A 17,127-nucleotide genomic window follows, 5' to 3' on the forward strand; every position below is an offset into this window, starting at 1 on the left:
TGTCAAAACTGAAAGTGATCAGGAAATGTACACTTATTCTTATATTTGTACTGCCCCAATATTATAAATTATTTGGAATTTTGGCAATTTAAATAAATTATTTTGCCAACCTGGGAACACAAATGTTAATTATTATGCTCAATTACATGTTCAGTTGAGAGACATCCCATGCTCAATTACAAGTTAAAGTGAGAGAAAGTGATGTTTCAAATAAATCAGTTTTGGTTACATAGTAAGTTTGAAAAACTACTTTAATGTCTAAACTGTAATTAGGCTTGAGTACAAAAAGTTTCCAAAATGCTTTCAGCTATGCAAATCATAATAACCTCATACCATAACATAATTTGGTTGTTGCAACATTTAGAAATGTTATTCAGACCTGAGGTGCTCAGCACATTTCTCAATTTATAGAGTAACAACAATATACTTGATGCTTTAAAAAATATAGGATGGTAGGGACCTGTTTCAATGAGCTGAAAATCTAAATTTTGTACATAGCGATATAGAGAAGAAAGGTTGTAGCACCAAAAGAAACAAGCAAAACAACTCTAGAAAATAAGTAAAACCAACAAAATGAACTTAACATGATATCATTACATTTTATAACTGATTTTTGGGCTCTAAGAAGATACAGAAGAAATCAAAATAAAAATAATACATTGCAAAAGTACAAGTACATCCAGCTTTGCAGCATAACTTAAATAGCCTGGCTTCTTAATAACACTGCAAGTCCTAAGCATGTAATTTTCAGTTGTAGCAATTAATATATGCCAAAAACTGTTACATTTTAGACCAGCAAGAGATAAACAGTTTTGATACTATTAATAATTCACAGCAGTAACAAACCTTTACTTTTCTAATCCCTCCATCCCTATTACTTTTCTAATCCCTCCATCTCTGAATTATATTCAATAATATATAAATTCCCTACCATGCTGTTGTCTTAGTTCTTCCAGATATCAAACCTGAAAGGTTGTAGTTTTACCACATGGTTTAGTAGTACTTAAAAATAGCTCTGGACGGGTTGAAGCTGTCCATACTGACTGTTCTATTTTAGGCACAACCCAACACACTATTACATCCATAAGTATAACTATCCAGCCCCTTTTCGCACCCCTGACTCCTGACTCATTCTTTTGGCTAATTATTCCAAGATAGCAGGATATGGAAGCCTATCCATCTTCTATCTACAGAAGCCTAATTAGTGACCATCTGTGATGAGGTTCAGTTCTAACAATTCTGGACTGATAGCTAGCTAGCATGAGTCACTTATAAAATGAGGCAGCAAATTTGTGAACATCTAAAAGACTTGGGATAAACAACAAACCAGGGCTCACTTTTATGCTATTGCTTTCATAAAATCAGAACAGTCTTGTAGACCTGGGGACCCCAGGGAACTGGTGAATTATTGAGGTGGCTCCACTACTATTAACATCTTCACCCAATATTTTTTTTTCTCTTTTAGCTTGATTCTTTTATAGTTCTTAATGAACAACAACAACAATAATAATAGCAGGAAAGTTGAAGAAAGAGAGAGGGGCTAATTCTGGCTGCACAAGACCAAGCCTTAAGAACAAATGCATATAAAGCCAGAATCGAGAAGACAGCAACAGACAGCAAATGTCGCCTTTGCAGAGAAGCTGAAGAAACAGCGGACCACCTAGTTAGCTGTTGCAAGAAGATCGCACAGACTGACTACAAACAATGGCATGACAAAGTAGCAACAGTGGTGCATTGGAATATCTGCAAGAAATACCATTTCCCTCAAGCAAGAACTGGTGGGACCACAAAACAGACACAGCAATAGAAAATGACGAAGCTAAAGTGCTCTGGGTCTTTAGAATACAAACAGACAAGCACCTGTCACAACACCCCAGATTTAACAATTGTTGGTAAGAAAGACAAAAAAGTCTGGATAGTGGACACTGCAATACCTGGAGACAGCAGAAGAGAAGAGAAAGAACTGGAGAAAATCACAGATACAAAGACCTGCAAATAGAAATAGAACGACTCTGGCAAGGAAAGCAAAGATAGTACCAATAGTTATAAGCACATTAGGTGCAATCCCAAAACAACTGGAATGGGATTGCACTTGAACACTTGAACACCATTGACAAAATCACCATCAGTCAACTGCAAGGGGCAACTTTACTTGGAAGAGCTTATATCCTGAGATGATACCTTTAACACTATCAAACAACATCTGCCTATCCCAGGTCCTTGGGAAGGACTTGATAGGTGGATAAAAATGCAAAATCCAGTCTAAACATTTGGCTGACTCTGTGACTGATGATGATGATGTATTTATTAACTGTTTTTAGGCTTGTTATATGCCATCCAGAGTCACTTGTTTGTGAGATGGCCAGCTATATAAATTGGATGGATGGATGGATGGATGGATGGATGGATGGATGGATGGATGGATGGATGGATGGAATCCAGCATTGTGCCACACAATGGTCAACTGTCCATTTAAGCCATGCTGCTTATGATTCAAGAAACAGTAAACAGCCTTCAATATTAGCTACCACTGATAGCCTCCTCCTCCATGAATTGCTGACAAACTCTACAGTAGAGTTTTAATTATGCATTGCAGAAAAAGCATTTCCTTCTGTACTTCTCTTACCAATAGTACATATGTCATGCATGATTTTACATACCTCATCTTCTTTCATTCCAAGCTAAGAACTCCAACTACTGTAATTTTCCTCTTAGGGAAGCTACTCCAGACCCCTAACCAATTGTAAAGGCTGTTTTCTTGTTTTGTTTTATTCTATAATATCCTTTTTAGTGCAGTGACCAGAACTGTAGACAGCATGGGCTCACCACATATTTGAATTAGCGTACTATATCACAGTTCTAAGAATGGAATATTTCTTTTTTATTTCCATTAAGTTTTAAGATGACTTCTGAAAATCATTTGCATGTTGTCACATCTGCTCAAATCTACTATGAAAGAACAATTGCTGCAATGTTTTTAGCAGATCTATATAGAACAGGAGCAAGTGGCTGCAGCTCTTTCCCCCCATGCGATCGGGTGGAGTTGGAAGGCATTGTGACAATCATCTCCGCATGGGTTAATTTAATGGTAGTGAGATCCAAGAAGATTTGCTGAGAAGACTGGACTGAGAATTGGACTTAACATCTGGTTGGAGGGCTTTTGATTGTGACTGATTCTGTCTACTCCTCATGGGTGAGAGCCGGAAAGGGGGAGGCTTTTGGATCATTGGTTTTGTATAACTAGATGCCTCAGCAGTCTGGTGAGAGGGGACTGACTGAAGAGCATTGTTAGACTGGTATATGGGATGGCTGAAGCAGGTCCTTGATTGTCTAGAGGCACTGAGTGCTATGCAGAAGTGTCCCTAGTATTAGGGGAGCCCCTTGGTTGGTTGGTTGGTTTGGATTGTGTGTGTAAGGTGGGGGCCTGCGGACTGGGACATGGACCTTCACGGGCAAGGGAGGGCTCTGAAGAAAGGGGCAGGTTGTAAGATCCCAGTAGTGACAGTCAGAAGGAAGAATGATGGGAGGTGGGCCACCAGGGGGGACTGAGCCACAGGTATTTTGTTCCTGTGGTGCATTCCAGCCCCCCAAACTTGCTCCCAGGCCCTAGATGGCAGACTTTCAAGACCCTGGGTTGTCAGGGGCTTCCAGTGGGGAATTAATGGAAGTTTAGATGCCTCTGAAAGCAGCAGGAGACAGCATCCCAGCTAATCAGCAGCTAGCAGCAAGTGCTGGTTGCCCATCTTGCCCCAGATAAGGAGGAAGTGTGAAATCACCCCATTAGATCTCTGGATGACTGTTCCTCAAAAGCTAATAGCAGAGGGAGCCTCTGTGACAGGCTTTTGGGTTGAGGGCAGGAAGGAAGGGGATCCATCTTCATTCTCAGCTGTGGTGCAGCCTTTCTCTGGACACTAGAGTTGACTGACCCCATTTCTAAACACTTTGGATTCTGGTTATTTTTCAGTCTAAGAGAGACCTTCCTTTGCAACAGATTAGTAAGTCTCTTGGAGCTTATCCTTATTTTTGGGGCTACATTTTTAAAAGTAGAAACAGAGTTTTAATTTGACTTTGAAAAATTTGCAAAAAGCGGGATGAAAGTTGGATTTTAAAAGATTTATAGTGCAAAGAGAAGATTTATTTATTCTAGGTTGTTGTTTTTTTCCTTCTCTATACAAAACTCCATTTGTAATAAAGAGGTTTGATTTTTCTATGGGAAAGCCTTTTGTTTTGTTGGATCATGTTTGTGGACTGACTGGGTTTTTAAAGCAGAAGAAGATTGTAACCTGATCCCTCTGTGTTTTCCTTGATGTTTGCCTGCAGTTCTAGCTTGAAAGACTCCACAGGGCATGAACTATCTGCTTATTTTCAATTGCATTTAATATATTTGATGTAAAGGGGAAGAAAAAATAAAAAGAGTATGGCTACGTGGAAAATACTGAAAGAAAGGGTTGCTTCAAATTTGCTTAAACAAATGTTTGATGAATTAGGGGCCAAACGTGTAACTTTGGGGAAAAAATGGAAGAAAGAGCAGACAGGATGGACAGTTATGTGAAACAAATAGCTAGAGAGATAAAAACAAAGCAGGTTACTGAAAGAGTAGAAGTGCTGGAAAATAAAGCAGAGACCAGAGATCTTGAATTGGAGAAAGGATCAGAAAATGTGGCTTTGCTGGAGCTGAGAGAAAAGAAGTGTCATATGGAAAAAGAAGCCAAAATGGATTTACAACTAAAACCAACTGATGATATAATAATACAAGGGGACATACAAATAATGAAACAGAAATGTGATTTGGACAGTCTGTTTATCCTGCATTTGCAAAGAGAAGGGATTACATCAGGAAAGTTGCATTTGAGAGGAGACAAACAGAAAATGATAAGAAATCAATTTGGGGGATACTATTTGAAAGGATTAAAGATCAAGTTTTTTAAAAGTAAACAAAAGATTCATAAAGTAAACTTATTTGACCATGGTTAATATATATGTTGAGGTTTTTGGTAGTTATTAATGGGATTTTCTTGTGACCAGAATTGAATGACAAGGTTCTAAAGATTTGTGTATAAGTGGGGAGAGATTTTTTTGGGGGGGGGTTAGAGAAAATGATAAGTTGGATTATAAAATGGATCTATTTTTGATTAAGGTTAAAATATATTTGTTATAAAAGTTATGGAATTTTGTTCTTATATAGAACAACAGTAAGGTTTTTATATGTATAATCTTTTTTGGACTTTTTGTGGGAAACAGAAAAAAATGAAACTATGTTGTATGGATTTAATAATTAGAAATAATGAGGGCTAATAGAAATAATGGAAGCAACCTGTGAATTTAAAGCAAGAGTTTATGTATATTGTTACTTATATCTGTTGCAAGGAGGGTTGGAAGTCAATTCTTTTTTTTCTTTTCTTTCTTTTCTTTCTTTCTGCACTTTTGATCTTTACTTTCTCTTTTTTCCATTTTTTTTCCCTCTTCTCTTTCAATATTAGTTCTTGTTAGCTTTTACTGTATTTCTTTTAAAATTTAATAAAGTTTTTATAAAAAAAGACCCTGGGTTGTCTACTGCTGCTGGTGAACACCAGATCAGTCTGTAATAAGGCCACTCTTATTCATGACTTGTCAATGAAAAGGCCAATCTGGCATGCATTACTGAGACCTGGCTGGGACAGGAGCAGTGGCGGGGGGGGGGGGGGGCTTCCCCTCTCTGAGATATGCCCAGCCAGTTTTTGGGTATGGCACCAGTCAAGACCCGAGGGGTAGGGGAGGTGGGGTGGCAGTGGTCATCTGAGATACCTGGGAGGCATCCAGGGGCCCTGCTCTTCAGATTGCTGTGTGCGAGATACTATTTATTAAGTTGGGTCCTAAAAGGGATCAGTTGGGACTGTTGCAATTGTACCAGCCTCCCTGCTTGCCTAGTAACTTCCCTGCCTGAGCTTCTTGACTCTGTAGCTGGGTTGGAGGTGGGTTCCCTGGACTTATGGTCTTGGGGAATTTTAATTTGCCTTCCCTGGGTGTAGGGTCAGAGATAGCTCAGAGTTCATGGCCCCTGTGGCAGCCATGGGCCTGTCCCAAGTCATCCAGAACCTGACACATAATAGTGGCAATACACCTGACCTGCTTTTTCTGTCAGAGCAGCAGCAAAGTGTTCTGGATTTGGGGGAGATATTAGTTTTTTTATTATTATTATTATTATTATTATTATTTATTGGATTTCTCTCCTCCCCATATCCCCTACAATAGTTTTTTCCATGCCATGGTCAGATCACTCCCTGGTGAGCCTCCAATTCTCTGGTACCACCCCCCTCCACAGGGAGGCTGGACCTGTTAGATCAGCCTGCCCCAGGCAACCAATGGACCCAACTGGGTTCCAGAGGGAGCTTGAGGTTGTTCCAGAAAGTCTGTTACTCAGTCCAACCAAAGCCTTGGTGGCCACTTGGAATGGTAGAAGGACTGCAGCTTTGGATTGGATCATGCCTGAGCAGCCTCTCCATGCCCATGGTTCCTGACTCAGTGGTATACAAAAGAGCTGAGGGAACTTAAAAGGGCTAAGAGACGTCTAGAGCGCCACTGCTGAAAGATGAGGAGTGAAGATGACCGAACATGAGCTAGAGCCGCTATTAGAGTCTAACTTGTGATGCTTAGGGTGGTGAAATGTAATTATTTCTCCACCCTTATTGCATCCACAGATAATTGCCCAGTGGCCCTATTTCAGGTGACTCAGTCCCTCCTTGGAGGGAATTATACTGAGGTTCACCTACAGGGTCGCTGTGAGGAATATGCTGTACATCTAATGGATAAGGTCACTCATATTCGCTCTACGTTGGACTCTGGCCTTAAGTCACTGTTTATGGTGGTTACAGGGGCCAAGTCTTGTACAGTTATCTGGGGGGAGTTTGAGCCCATTGAACCTAAGGAAGTGGCAGGGCCCTTGTAGGTGCTAGTTTGGCCACTTGTGTGGTAGATCTGTGTCCCTCCTGGCTTGTTAAAGCTGCGCGGGAGAGAACATGTGATTGGGTCTGAGCGGTGGTCAATTCCTTTTTGAGAGAGGAAGTGGACCACTGGCTCTTAAGGAGGTGATGGTGAGCCCCCTCCTCAAGGGGCCATCACTTGACCTAACCAACCTGGACAATTTTCATCCAGTTTCCAACCTTCCCTTTTTAGGGAAGGTTGTGGAGAGAGTGATCGCATGGCAGCTTCAAAGGACCTTGGATGAAGTGGATTATCTGGATCCCTTTCAGTCAGGGTTCAGGCCAGGGTTTGGGACTGAGACAGCATTGATTGCACTCTTGGATGACCTCTGGCCGGAGCAGGATGGGGGTAGCACATCCATTCTTGCTCTTTTTTACCTCTCAACAGCTTTTGATACCATTGATCATGGTATCCTTCTGGACTGGCTTCAGGAGTTGAAGGTGGGCAGCACTGTGTTGCATTGGTTCTCCTCTTTCCTCCAGGGTCAGTTCCAGTCAGTGTTGATAGGGAAGGAGAGATCCAATCCACAGCCCCTACTTTGTGGGGTGCCTCAGAGCTCGGTTCTCTCCTGTTTAACATCTACATAAAGCCACTGAGTGAGGTGATCTCTCAGTTTGGGGTGAGGTATCATCAATATGCTGATGATACCCAGTGTTATATCTCCAACCCAGGCCTCTGAGTGATGCCATGTCCCAGTGTCTGGAGGTTGTAGGGGTCTGGATGGGGCACAATGGACTTTGACTCAACCCGAGCAAGACTGAGTGGCTCTGGGTATTTGGACCTTCTGGGAATAAGGCTTTTCCATCTTTGGTTCTGGATGAGGTAGCACTGCCCCAGACAGACCTGGTATGCAATCTGGGGGTTCTCGTGGACTCCTGGCTTCTCCTCAAAGAGCAAGTGGCAGCTGTGGCTAGGAAAGCTTTGCACACCTCTGGGTGGTGTGCTAGTTGTGCACATTCCTGGACCAGGAGGCCTTGCTCACAGTCACCCACGCCTTCATATCTTCTCACTTAGACTACTGCAACATGCTCTGTATGGGGCTGCCCTTGAAGAGCATTCAGAAGCTTCAACTGGTACAGAATGCGACTGCATGGGTAGTAAATGGTGTTGGATATGCAGCACATATTACACCACTACTGCGTGAGCTGCATTGGTTGCTGGTGTGCTTCCAGGTGCAATTCAAGGTGCTGGTTGTCACCTTTAAAGGCCTGCATGGCTTGGGACTGGGTTACCTGAGGGACCATCTTTTCCCAATAGTTTCTACCCATCCAATTTGGTCCAGCAGGTTGGGCATGCTGTGGGTCCCATCAGCCAAGGAATGTCGGTTGGCAGGGATCAGGAGACATGCCTTCTCTGCTGTACCCCCTGCCCTTTGGAACATCCTCCCTTCAGAGATTAGGATGGCCCCAACCCTGTTAGCCTTCTGTAAGGCTTTAAAGACCTGGCTATATACCTGGGCCTGGGGCCTCGAATGTGTTAAGGACCCCATCTCCTGGCTATACTGATAATTTTCTGGGCTGCTGTATATATTTATTTTTGTATTGTTTTTAATTGTTTTAATTGTTTTAGAATTGTTCGCTGCCCACAATCACCTGGTTGAGACAGGCAGCTATAGAAAACAAACAAACAAACAAACAAATAAATGTGGCTCATTATCTTTACTACCTCATTTGTAATCCCTCAGAGACAGTGTCCCAAAATTCAGCAGCAAATGGCTGCAATTTTTCTTTTTAAGAAAAATGTAGGGATAAGTGGGAATAGAAGACCTTTGAGAATATTGGTGGTATGATTTTGGGTCTTTATGGAGACCCCCAAATTGGCCCCATTCTTTCAGTGAAATCATGGTGTTATCAGAAAGCCTCCTGCAAAACTCAAAATGTTGGGTGGTTGCAGTATAACCTCTGATCCCTCCACAATTTTTCACGTCTTAATGTACTAATCAAGTTCATTTCTTGTATCAAATAGTAAGACATATTTCTCATTTACACACTGGAAACACTTTTGCACAGTCTGACTTGTGACTGGTTGGCTACTGTAGCCGCATTCATATTGCAAAGTGAAACCACTGCATCATAAAATGTTCAATGTAAAGCCACCCCCCCTTCACTTCCCTCCAAATGCTGCCAATATTGCATTCAGAGCAGGACCTCAGATCAGCTGCTGTCATGTGGCCTCCTCAGTAACTACTGGATATTCTATCCTTGCAAGTACCTCTACTTTCCTTTTGCCACTGGTTGAAGAGTGACAGATTTTATGACAACACACCACAGGTGTTTTAATCCGCTTTTCTGATTCAATATCTCCCTTCAGTGAGATGGAGTAACTAAAATGACATATCACAAGAAACAGAAACTGTCAAGGCCCATTAATAAGAATGCCAGATGCAGAAAGGCAAACTAAAAGAAAGGTCATGCACTACAAGTCACCAGTTATATAAGCTGAGTTAAAAAAAAAAAAAAGATTTACAGCAAACTGTGCTCACATGCTGCTTTCACCAAATCTATCCAGCCACTTATCTCATAAATTTATTCTAGCTTCCCATTACAATCAATAACTAAGAGAGATCCAGTTTGGTGTAGTGGTGAAGTTGTAGAAGACTGAATCCTAGGCCTCTCTTAGACAGGAAAGCTCGCTGGGTGACTTTGGGTCAGTCACTCTCAGCCCAACCTACCTCACAGTGTTATTTTTGTGAGGAAAACAAGAGGCAGGAGTTTTAGGTATGTTCGCCACCTTAAGTTGACCAAATATATTTTAAAAGGCAGGATAAAAATCTAATACTAATAACCACCAGTCCAATACTTATCTTCCTTGAACAACATTAATGTATGCCTTGGAATTATGGGTTTTATCCCTTATTGGCCTCTTCTCTCTGTATGTTATGTGGCCATTCTGACATCAAAAGTAAGTGAATAATCTAGAACGGCGTTTTTCTTGGCAACTTTAAGATGTGTGGACTTCAACTCCCAGTATCCCCCTGCCAGCCAGTGGGAGTTGAAGTCCACACATCTTAAAGTTGCCAAGTTGAAAAACACTGCTCTAGAACTTCCTAGGAATTTCCAAAGCTACCAGAACATCAAGTTTTACCAATAGAAGAGAATATATAAAGCTCTGTGGAGTCTTTGGTGCTCTCTGAGCTTGGTTGTTTGATTGCAGATGTTTCATTATCTGACTAGGTAACATCATCAGTGCTGGTGAGTGGGGGTTTGCTTCCTGTTTATATACAGTAGCTTGCCCTGCCAGAGTTGGTGGGGGTGTGGTTTTCTCCTTGGTAGTTCCTTGATTAGGGTATTTTTTTATGCTTGTTTGTCTTCTTGGTAATTCTTTGATTACAGTTGTTTTCTACTTAATTATCTGGTGTTAATCCATGCAAGCGCATCCAGGAACACCAACTAGTAGTCCAAAGACACAATGAAAACTCCTTAATCTCACAACACATGGACAGGGACAACCATAATTTCAACTGGGAAACTGTGAGCATCCTAGACCAAAAATGCTAGGGAATTCCTGGAAGCTTGGCATTCAGACACATCAGCCATCAATAGATACATAGACATAAACCACATTTACACACCATTCAAAAGAGACAATAAGAAAGCTGCGAAGGAAACAAAAAGACAGAACACATCCTCTCTAGCAGCCTATACCTAGATAAGTAGGGATTAATGCCAGACAAACAATCAAGCAGATTCTGTCCATATATTATTTATACATACAGAGATTGCAATAATTTTAATGCAGAATTGTTGCATATTTTATATGCTTATGCAATATGCAGTGTAAAGCAAATTTTATGTTGAAAAAATTTAGGAGCTCCTATTTTATTGTTTACTTTGTTAGGAAAATTTCTTTGTATCTTTAGATGTGATCTTCTAGATTCCAAACAAAAAAGGATCGGTGGAGAGAGTATGTATTTTTATTACAATATATGGCAAGACTATCATCAGAAATGCTTTCAGAAATTTTAGATATTTAATTCATATAAATGAACATGTATGCAATTGACATATGAATCTAGACTAGCTGTATACTGAAAATTATGGCATGCTATATAATTTAAATGTTCTGTTAAATTGTGAATACTCAAGTTGCTCTACAGTCCGACTATAGAAGGTCCTGCTGAAGCAGATATTCCAGCTTTTCTACCTTGCATGCTTTTGACTTTTCCCACAGCTAGAAAGTAAACCTGGCCAGGTAGTTATCTCTTGAACCCTTTCTTAGCCCTCTCAAAGGACAATTTATGAAGTAAACTTAACATGCTAAGAGTTGTCCTGTTTCTTCTTTCTTGGTACTAGACTGCCACCATATTACAAAGATTAAATTATTTTGTTCATTGTAATTACATTAAAGTCAAATAATTATGTTAAAGCTTAGAATGAAATTAAAAAAGATATGTTAAGATGGGAAAAATTACAATTGTCATTGCTGGGAAGAATTTCAGTAATTAAGATGAATGTTTTACCTAGAATGTTATTTTTGTTTCAAACAATACCTGTTATGACAACTGATGTTCCATTTAAACAATGGCATAAAGACATATCTAAATTTGTGTGGCAAGGTAGAAAACCACAAATCAAGTACAAAGTTTTACATGATGCTAAAGAAAGAGGAGGTTCAGGTCTCCCAAATTTGAAGGTGTTCTTTGAAGGCATTGTTTGGTTTGGATGAAAGAGTGGGTCACTTTGAGAAATAGGAGGTTATTGTAACTAGAGGGGCATGACTTAAGATTTGTGTGGCATGGCTATTTATGGTACAATGAAGTTAAAGTTAATGTAGATTTTTAAAATCATTTTATTAGATGTGGCATATTGAGAATATGGAACAGATATAAATCTACGTTGTCTCTGAAGGTTCCTTTATGGTTGTCACCAGAAGAAGCTTTTTATAGAAGAGAAATGATAACTAAAAAATAAATGGTTAACTTATGGTGACGTACTGAAATTTTCTCAAAGGGACTTTAAATTAAAGACAAGAGAGGAATTGATATCAGAAGGATATAGGCGTCAGTGGTTTTCTTATGTACAATTCCAAGAAAGGTTTAAAATAGATAAAAGGACTTATGAATTTGAATATGGTAAAACTGAATTTGAAGCAGAATTATGTACTAATGATGAACATGTTATTGCAAAGATGTATAAATTTTTACTGAAAATTTATACATCTAAAAACTTTGGCTACAACGTACAGATAGATCAATGGGAAAATATGCAGCAGAAAGGAATGAAATTTACATTGTGCTATAAACTTAAAGAGAATTTTTATAAAATGATGTATCATTGGTACTTGTTGCCAGAAAAGTTATCTAAAATGTATAAAGGTACTTTGAATGTATGCTGGAAATGTGAACAAGAAAGGACCTTTTATCATCTCTGGTGGACTTGTAAAAAAGCAAAAAAAAATTGGAATGAGATACATATCTGTATACAGAAGATTTTAAAGATCGATATTCAAGACCTTCCTTTTGAGTTTGATGGATAAACGGAAAAAAATCATGGAACTTTGTTTTTATATATGATAACAGCAGCAAGGCTTTGATATGCACAGAGGTGGAAAGATAAGACATTACCTACAGTGGAAGAATGGATGGTGAAGTTGATGGAATTGGCTGAGATGGCAAAATTGATGACTTTGATTCAGGATAAAACATTGTGTAATTTTAATGCTAACTGGAAACCTTTTTTGGACTTTTTGCGGGAAACGGAAAAAAATGAAATTACGTTGTATGGATTTGATGATTAGAAATAATAAGGGTTTATAGGAATAATGGAAGTTATGTTTTAAATTTAGAGCAAGAGTTTGATGTATACTGTTACTTATATCTGTTGCAAAGAGAGTGGGAAGTCAATTCTTTTTTTTCTTTTGTTGTTTCTCTCCTTTTCTTTTCTACACTTTTGATCTTTACTATTTTCTTTTTTTTCAATTTTCTCATTATTACTCAACATTAGTTTTTATTAGTTTTTACTGTTCCTTTTTAAAAACTTAATAAAATTATAAAAGAACTTTCAATAAAATGAAATAACAAAGTAACTCCACAAACATCACTAACTATCTGAACAACAAACTGCTATAAAAAAGCAGCTATTGCCAGTGAGACAAACACAAAAACACTTGTTTAAATTCAATTTGCCATCACCTCTCCTCATAAAATGGCCCTCAAACTCCTCATAAAATGGCCATCCAATTCTACCAACATAACCATGATCTTGCTTAACCAGGTAATAGGGTTGCAGAAACTTTAGGAGATAGCTTTATATTGTGTTGACAGTTTATACAGAAAGTACAAATTATCTACCATTATTTGTTCTGGCATAAATTTAAAAAAATGAATTTTTCAAATACCATAATCTTTGTAAAATTCAATCGCAGACAAGATACTGATGTCTCAAACTACTGACCCTGATTTTTCTTCAATAGACAGGACTGAACATAGGTCAAAAATAAATATTTTTGAGACCTACCTACCATTCCATAGAAAGCAGCATTAATATTCCCAATACTTCAGATATTGCTTTATAATACTACAGGTAGTCCTTGCTTAACTGACAGTAATTGGAATTGGGAATTCCATCACTAAGCGACATGGTTGGCAAGTACAATGTCATGTGACCTTGTTGACTTACAATGGCAGTTCGAGCAGTGACAGTTGCCATCGTTAGGCAAATCTCACAGGGCTGCAGCGTCCCATGGTCACATGATTGCCATCTGCGACCTCCTCCTGGCTTCCTCATTGACTTTGCTTGTCAGAAGCTGACAGTGAAGGCCACAAATGGCAATCAATCATGTGACTGCAGGACACTGCAATGTTGTAACTGCAAGTCAGTTGCCAAGCACCCAATTACGTGACTGCGGGGATGCTGCGATGGCTGCAACTACAAGGACCAGTTGCAAGTCCCCCTTGTTCAGCATCATCGTAACTTCAAATGGTCACTGAACAAGTGGTCATTAAATGAGGACTACCTGTATATGAGACGTACATTCAACTGATATTTCTCTATACTGAAAATTCTTAATGAAAAACTGTGACTACTTTATACAACAATTCTTAATGGAAGAATGTATGCATTTGGTTTCTTATTAAAGAAACATTATTTTCATTCCGAGAGTACTTTTTGTCCTGAATTCCTCGCTCAAATCCAATTCAGCAAAGCACTTTGATCTGATGAATAAAGGTGTTTGACATTTCAACTATATTGCAGTTTTCCTTCAACAATGTATCAGACTCACAATAAGACCAGACAGCAGGGAAAATCAGATACAAATATACTATAATCAACAGTCCCATAACTAGAAACAAACTACATACAACAGGTCAACATAGCATGAAATAAAAATGTATTAGTGCTATTATTAGCTACAGAGTAGATTATAAGGAACAGAAGAAGTCTCACAGGACAGTGGAAATTAATGAAAGTAATGTATTTTCCCTTCTGCTGGATGGAGGATCTTCTTTCAAGGAATCCTAACACCAGCAAAGGAAACTAAGGAATCCAATATACTGTTCTTGGGTTTTGTTTTCCACAGATAAGATTTATGCTTAGATTTAAATACAAAGTAAAAAAAGTGCAAATATTCTTATATGATATAAAATGTTATTTGGCTTCAGTTAGGAATATAACAATCATTCACACATGCATCATTACATGGTTTTTCTCAAATTGCAAACTGAGAATAAATTTTTATATTGACTCAACTGCAACTGCAGTTATATGAACATTCCATATGTATTGCTTCACGCTTGATAGCCCATTCCCAAATCTCAGATTTCTAGGGATAATGATATTCAGAAAATGCATAAGAATACTTAAACATTAATGTTTGCAGACCTGTTCTATCTGAGAATATACAAAATATTTATGTGTGTACATGTTATCACATAAAAGAGCAGATTTTCTATTTCTCTGAATTCTAGCAAATTAGTTATTTGGGATTAAAACTGAATACAAGGAAGTTTTTTTAATATGAATAGCAATAAAGGTATTGCTATCCAGAAGAAGAAAAATTCCTATTTCTAGCATGAGCCAATGGATGAAATGTAAATTTCTAATCAGACAGATTATGTACACTTTTTAGTGCCTACTTATCCAAAGTATCATCCACACTGATTTATCCTCATTCCTAAGTATGTATAACTAAATACAGTGGAACCTCAGGTTACGAACGTTTCTGTTAATGAACTTTTCGGGTTACGACCAGCTCCGGCCGCAAAATTTTGCCTCGGTTTGCGAACTCCTCCTTGGGGTACGAACAGGATACGTGGCCATTTTCCCTCCCGTGACACGGTCCGCGGCCATTTTCCCACCCCTGACACGTGGTCCGCGGCCATTTTCCCGCCCCTGACACATGGTCCGCGGCCATTTTCCCACCCGACACGTGGTCCGTGGCCATTTTCCGCCCGACACATGGTCCGCGGCCATTTTTCCACCCCTGACATGTGGTCCGCGGCCATTTTCCGCCCGACACGTGGTCCGTGACCATTTTTCCGCCCCTGACACGTGGTCCGCGGCCATTTTCCGCCCCTGACACGTGGTCATAGGGAGGGGGACTCTCCCTCCAAGCAATAGCCGCCTCCCTGTCCTCCACACCAGAACGGATTAACGGTAATTACATTGAACCTTATGGGGAAATTTGCTTCGGGTTGCGACCAATTCGGGCTGCGACCAGAGTCACGGAACGAATTAAGTTCATAACCCGAGGTACCACTGTATATGATTTACCCATAATTATCCCTCATTATCCCTTTCACTCCCTTCTCTTCTGTTGTGGTACCCATTGTTTATAGATTATAAATTCTGGGTATATTGGTACCATGGATACTGATAGTACCATATTCAATACATAAACAATTAACAACAGAGCAAACAACTAAAAACAAAGTAATAGCATAATGTTGTACCCTGGCAGAAAGGGGGAAATCACAACAGAAAGACTTCTAGATGCCACAGTTTTGATCTGGACACTTGGTGTCCAGATCCTTTAGGATCCAACTCAGCCAGCACAGCCTTGATCAGGAATGATAGGTGTTCAAATCACCAGGATAACGTTAAGTTGGCAATTCCTTTTGAACACCTCTTTTTTGAATAAAGATCCCCAAAAGTCATAAGCATTCCAGTGTAGAAAATACGTTCTTAGCAAATATCCCTTAAAAAACTAATTTACACATGAATCTGGGAAAGAGAGATGTATTCATTAGAGATGATTAAAGATGCACAGGCATCTCATATTGATGACATCACTGGCCAGTGAATTGTGATTTCTTTTAATGTCATCCTATTTGGGTATGTATGTTTGTATGCATGAAGAAAGTATTTGCTAGATATTCTATTCCATAAACCAAAATAATTCAGATGTTGGGTACTGCATACCTTGATTTACGGAGGGGGTGTTTTTGGTACTCCACCTCAGCCAGCACAATGTCTTGGGTGAGTCAGCACACAAAACAGTTAATTCATACTAACTCACCAACGACCCTGGGGGAACATGCTGAGAGCTCCAGTTCAGGCCATCTGGAAGGCCCCAGATAAAATAAGGCCAAGATGCCTCCTTTAAGACTCTAGCCTAGGATTCTCAGTGCTCACAATGGGCGCCTGTCCTGTCACACCCCTCAGTGGTCTGGTCTCCCTCCTATATCGGCATACATACTATTCTCTTTCCCTTGAGGCGCGCCTCCACCGCCATCCCAGCAACTGACGGCCACGAGGACTCGGCCGCCCTTATATCCTGCCCAGCGGAGCAACGCTCTCTGTCTGACTGCACCTCCAACGCCCAGCGCCGCCAACGCGCGTCTTGCCCACCTGCCCCGCGGCAGAACCCTGGCTGACCCGCGTCCTCCTCAGCAGCGGCTCTGAAGGAACCCAGTCTCGCTCTGCTACCTCACAGAATTACCTGCCCGGGAGAGAGGGGAGCGGGGCCGACCCGCGGCCCCGAAGGGTCACACCTGCTCTAACGGCCCGGGTAAGTCCAGCTTTCTCCTCAGGCGACTCAATCTCTCTTTCCCTCTCCCTCATCCAGGCCCAGCCTGAGTTCAGCATCGGCGCGTAAGCGCGGGGGTTGTCCCACTCACTGAAGGAGCTTGGGAAATGTAGTCTTCTACTTTTGTGCGACGTTTAAAGGTTAAGATTGCACGAGAAAAATTTCAAGCGCATATAAGGAAAAAATGTTTCTCTCCTCAAA

General features: G+C 40.1%; 1 protein-coding gene across 6 annotated transcripts in view; it reads right to left on the reverse strand.

Annotated features, from left to right (window-relative positions):
- KLHDC3 (kelch domain containing 3) overlaps nt 1-16,992 on the reverse strand; it is a 68,147-nt gene extending 51,155 nt beyond the window's left edge. For 2 of the 6 annotated variants that reach the window (XM_007438771.4, XM_025173539.2), the window contains exon 1: nt 16,840-16,992. The gene's annotated coding sequence lies outside the window, so the exon portion shown is untranslated. The other 4 variants (XM_088148234.1, XM_088148242.1, XM_088148231.1 and 1 more) reach the window with 4 other exon arrangements.
- Nucleotides 16,993-17,127: the final 135 nt, after the last annotated feature.

This window comes from Python bivittatus, unplaced genomic scaffold, assembly GCF_059951505.1.
Source record: "Python bivittatus isolate LINGU-HERP-01145 unplaced genomic scaffold, Pbiv_v1 ctg000020_np1212, whole genome shotgun sequence".
NCBI lineage: Eukaryota > Metazoa > Chordata > Lepidosauria > Squamata > Pythonidae > Python > Python bivittatus.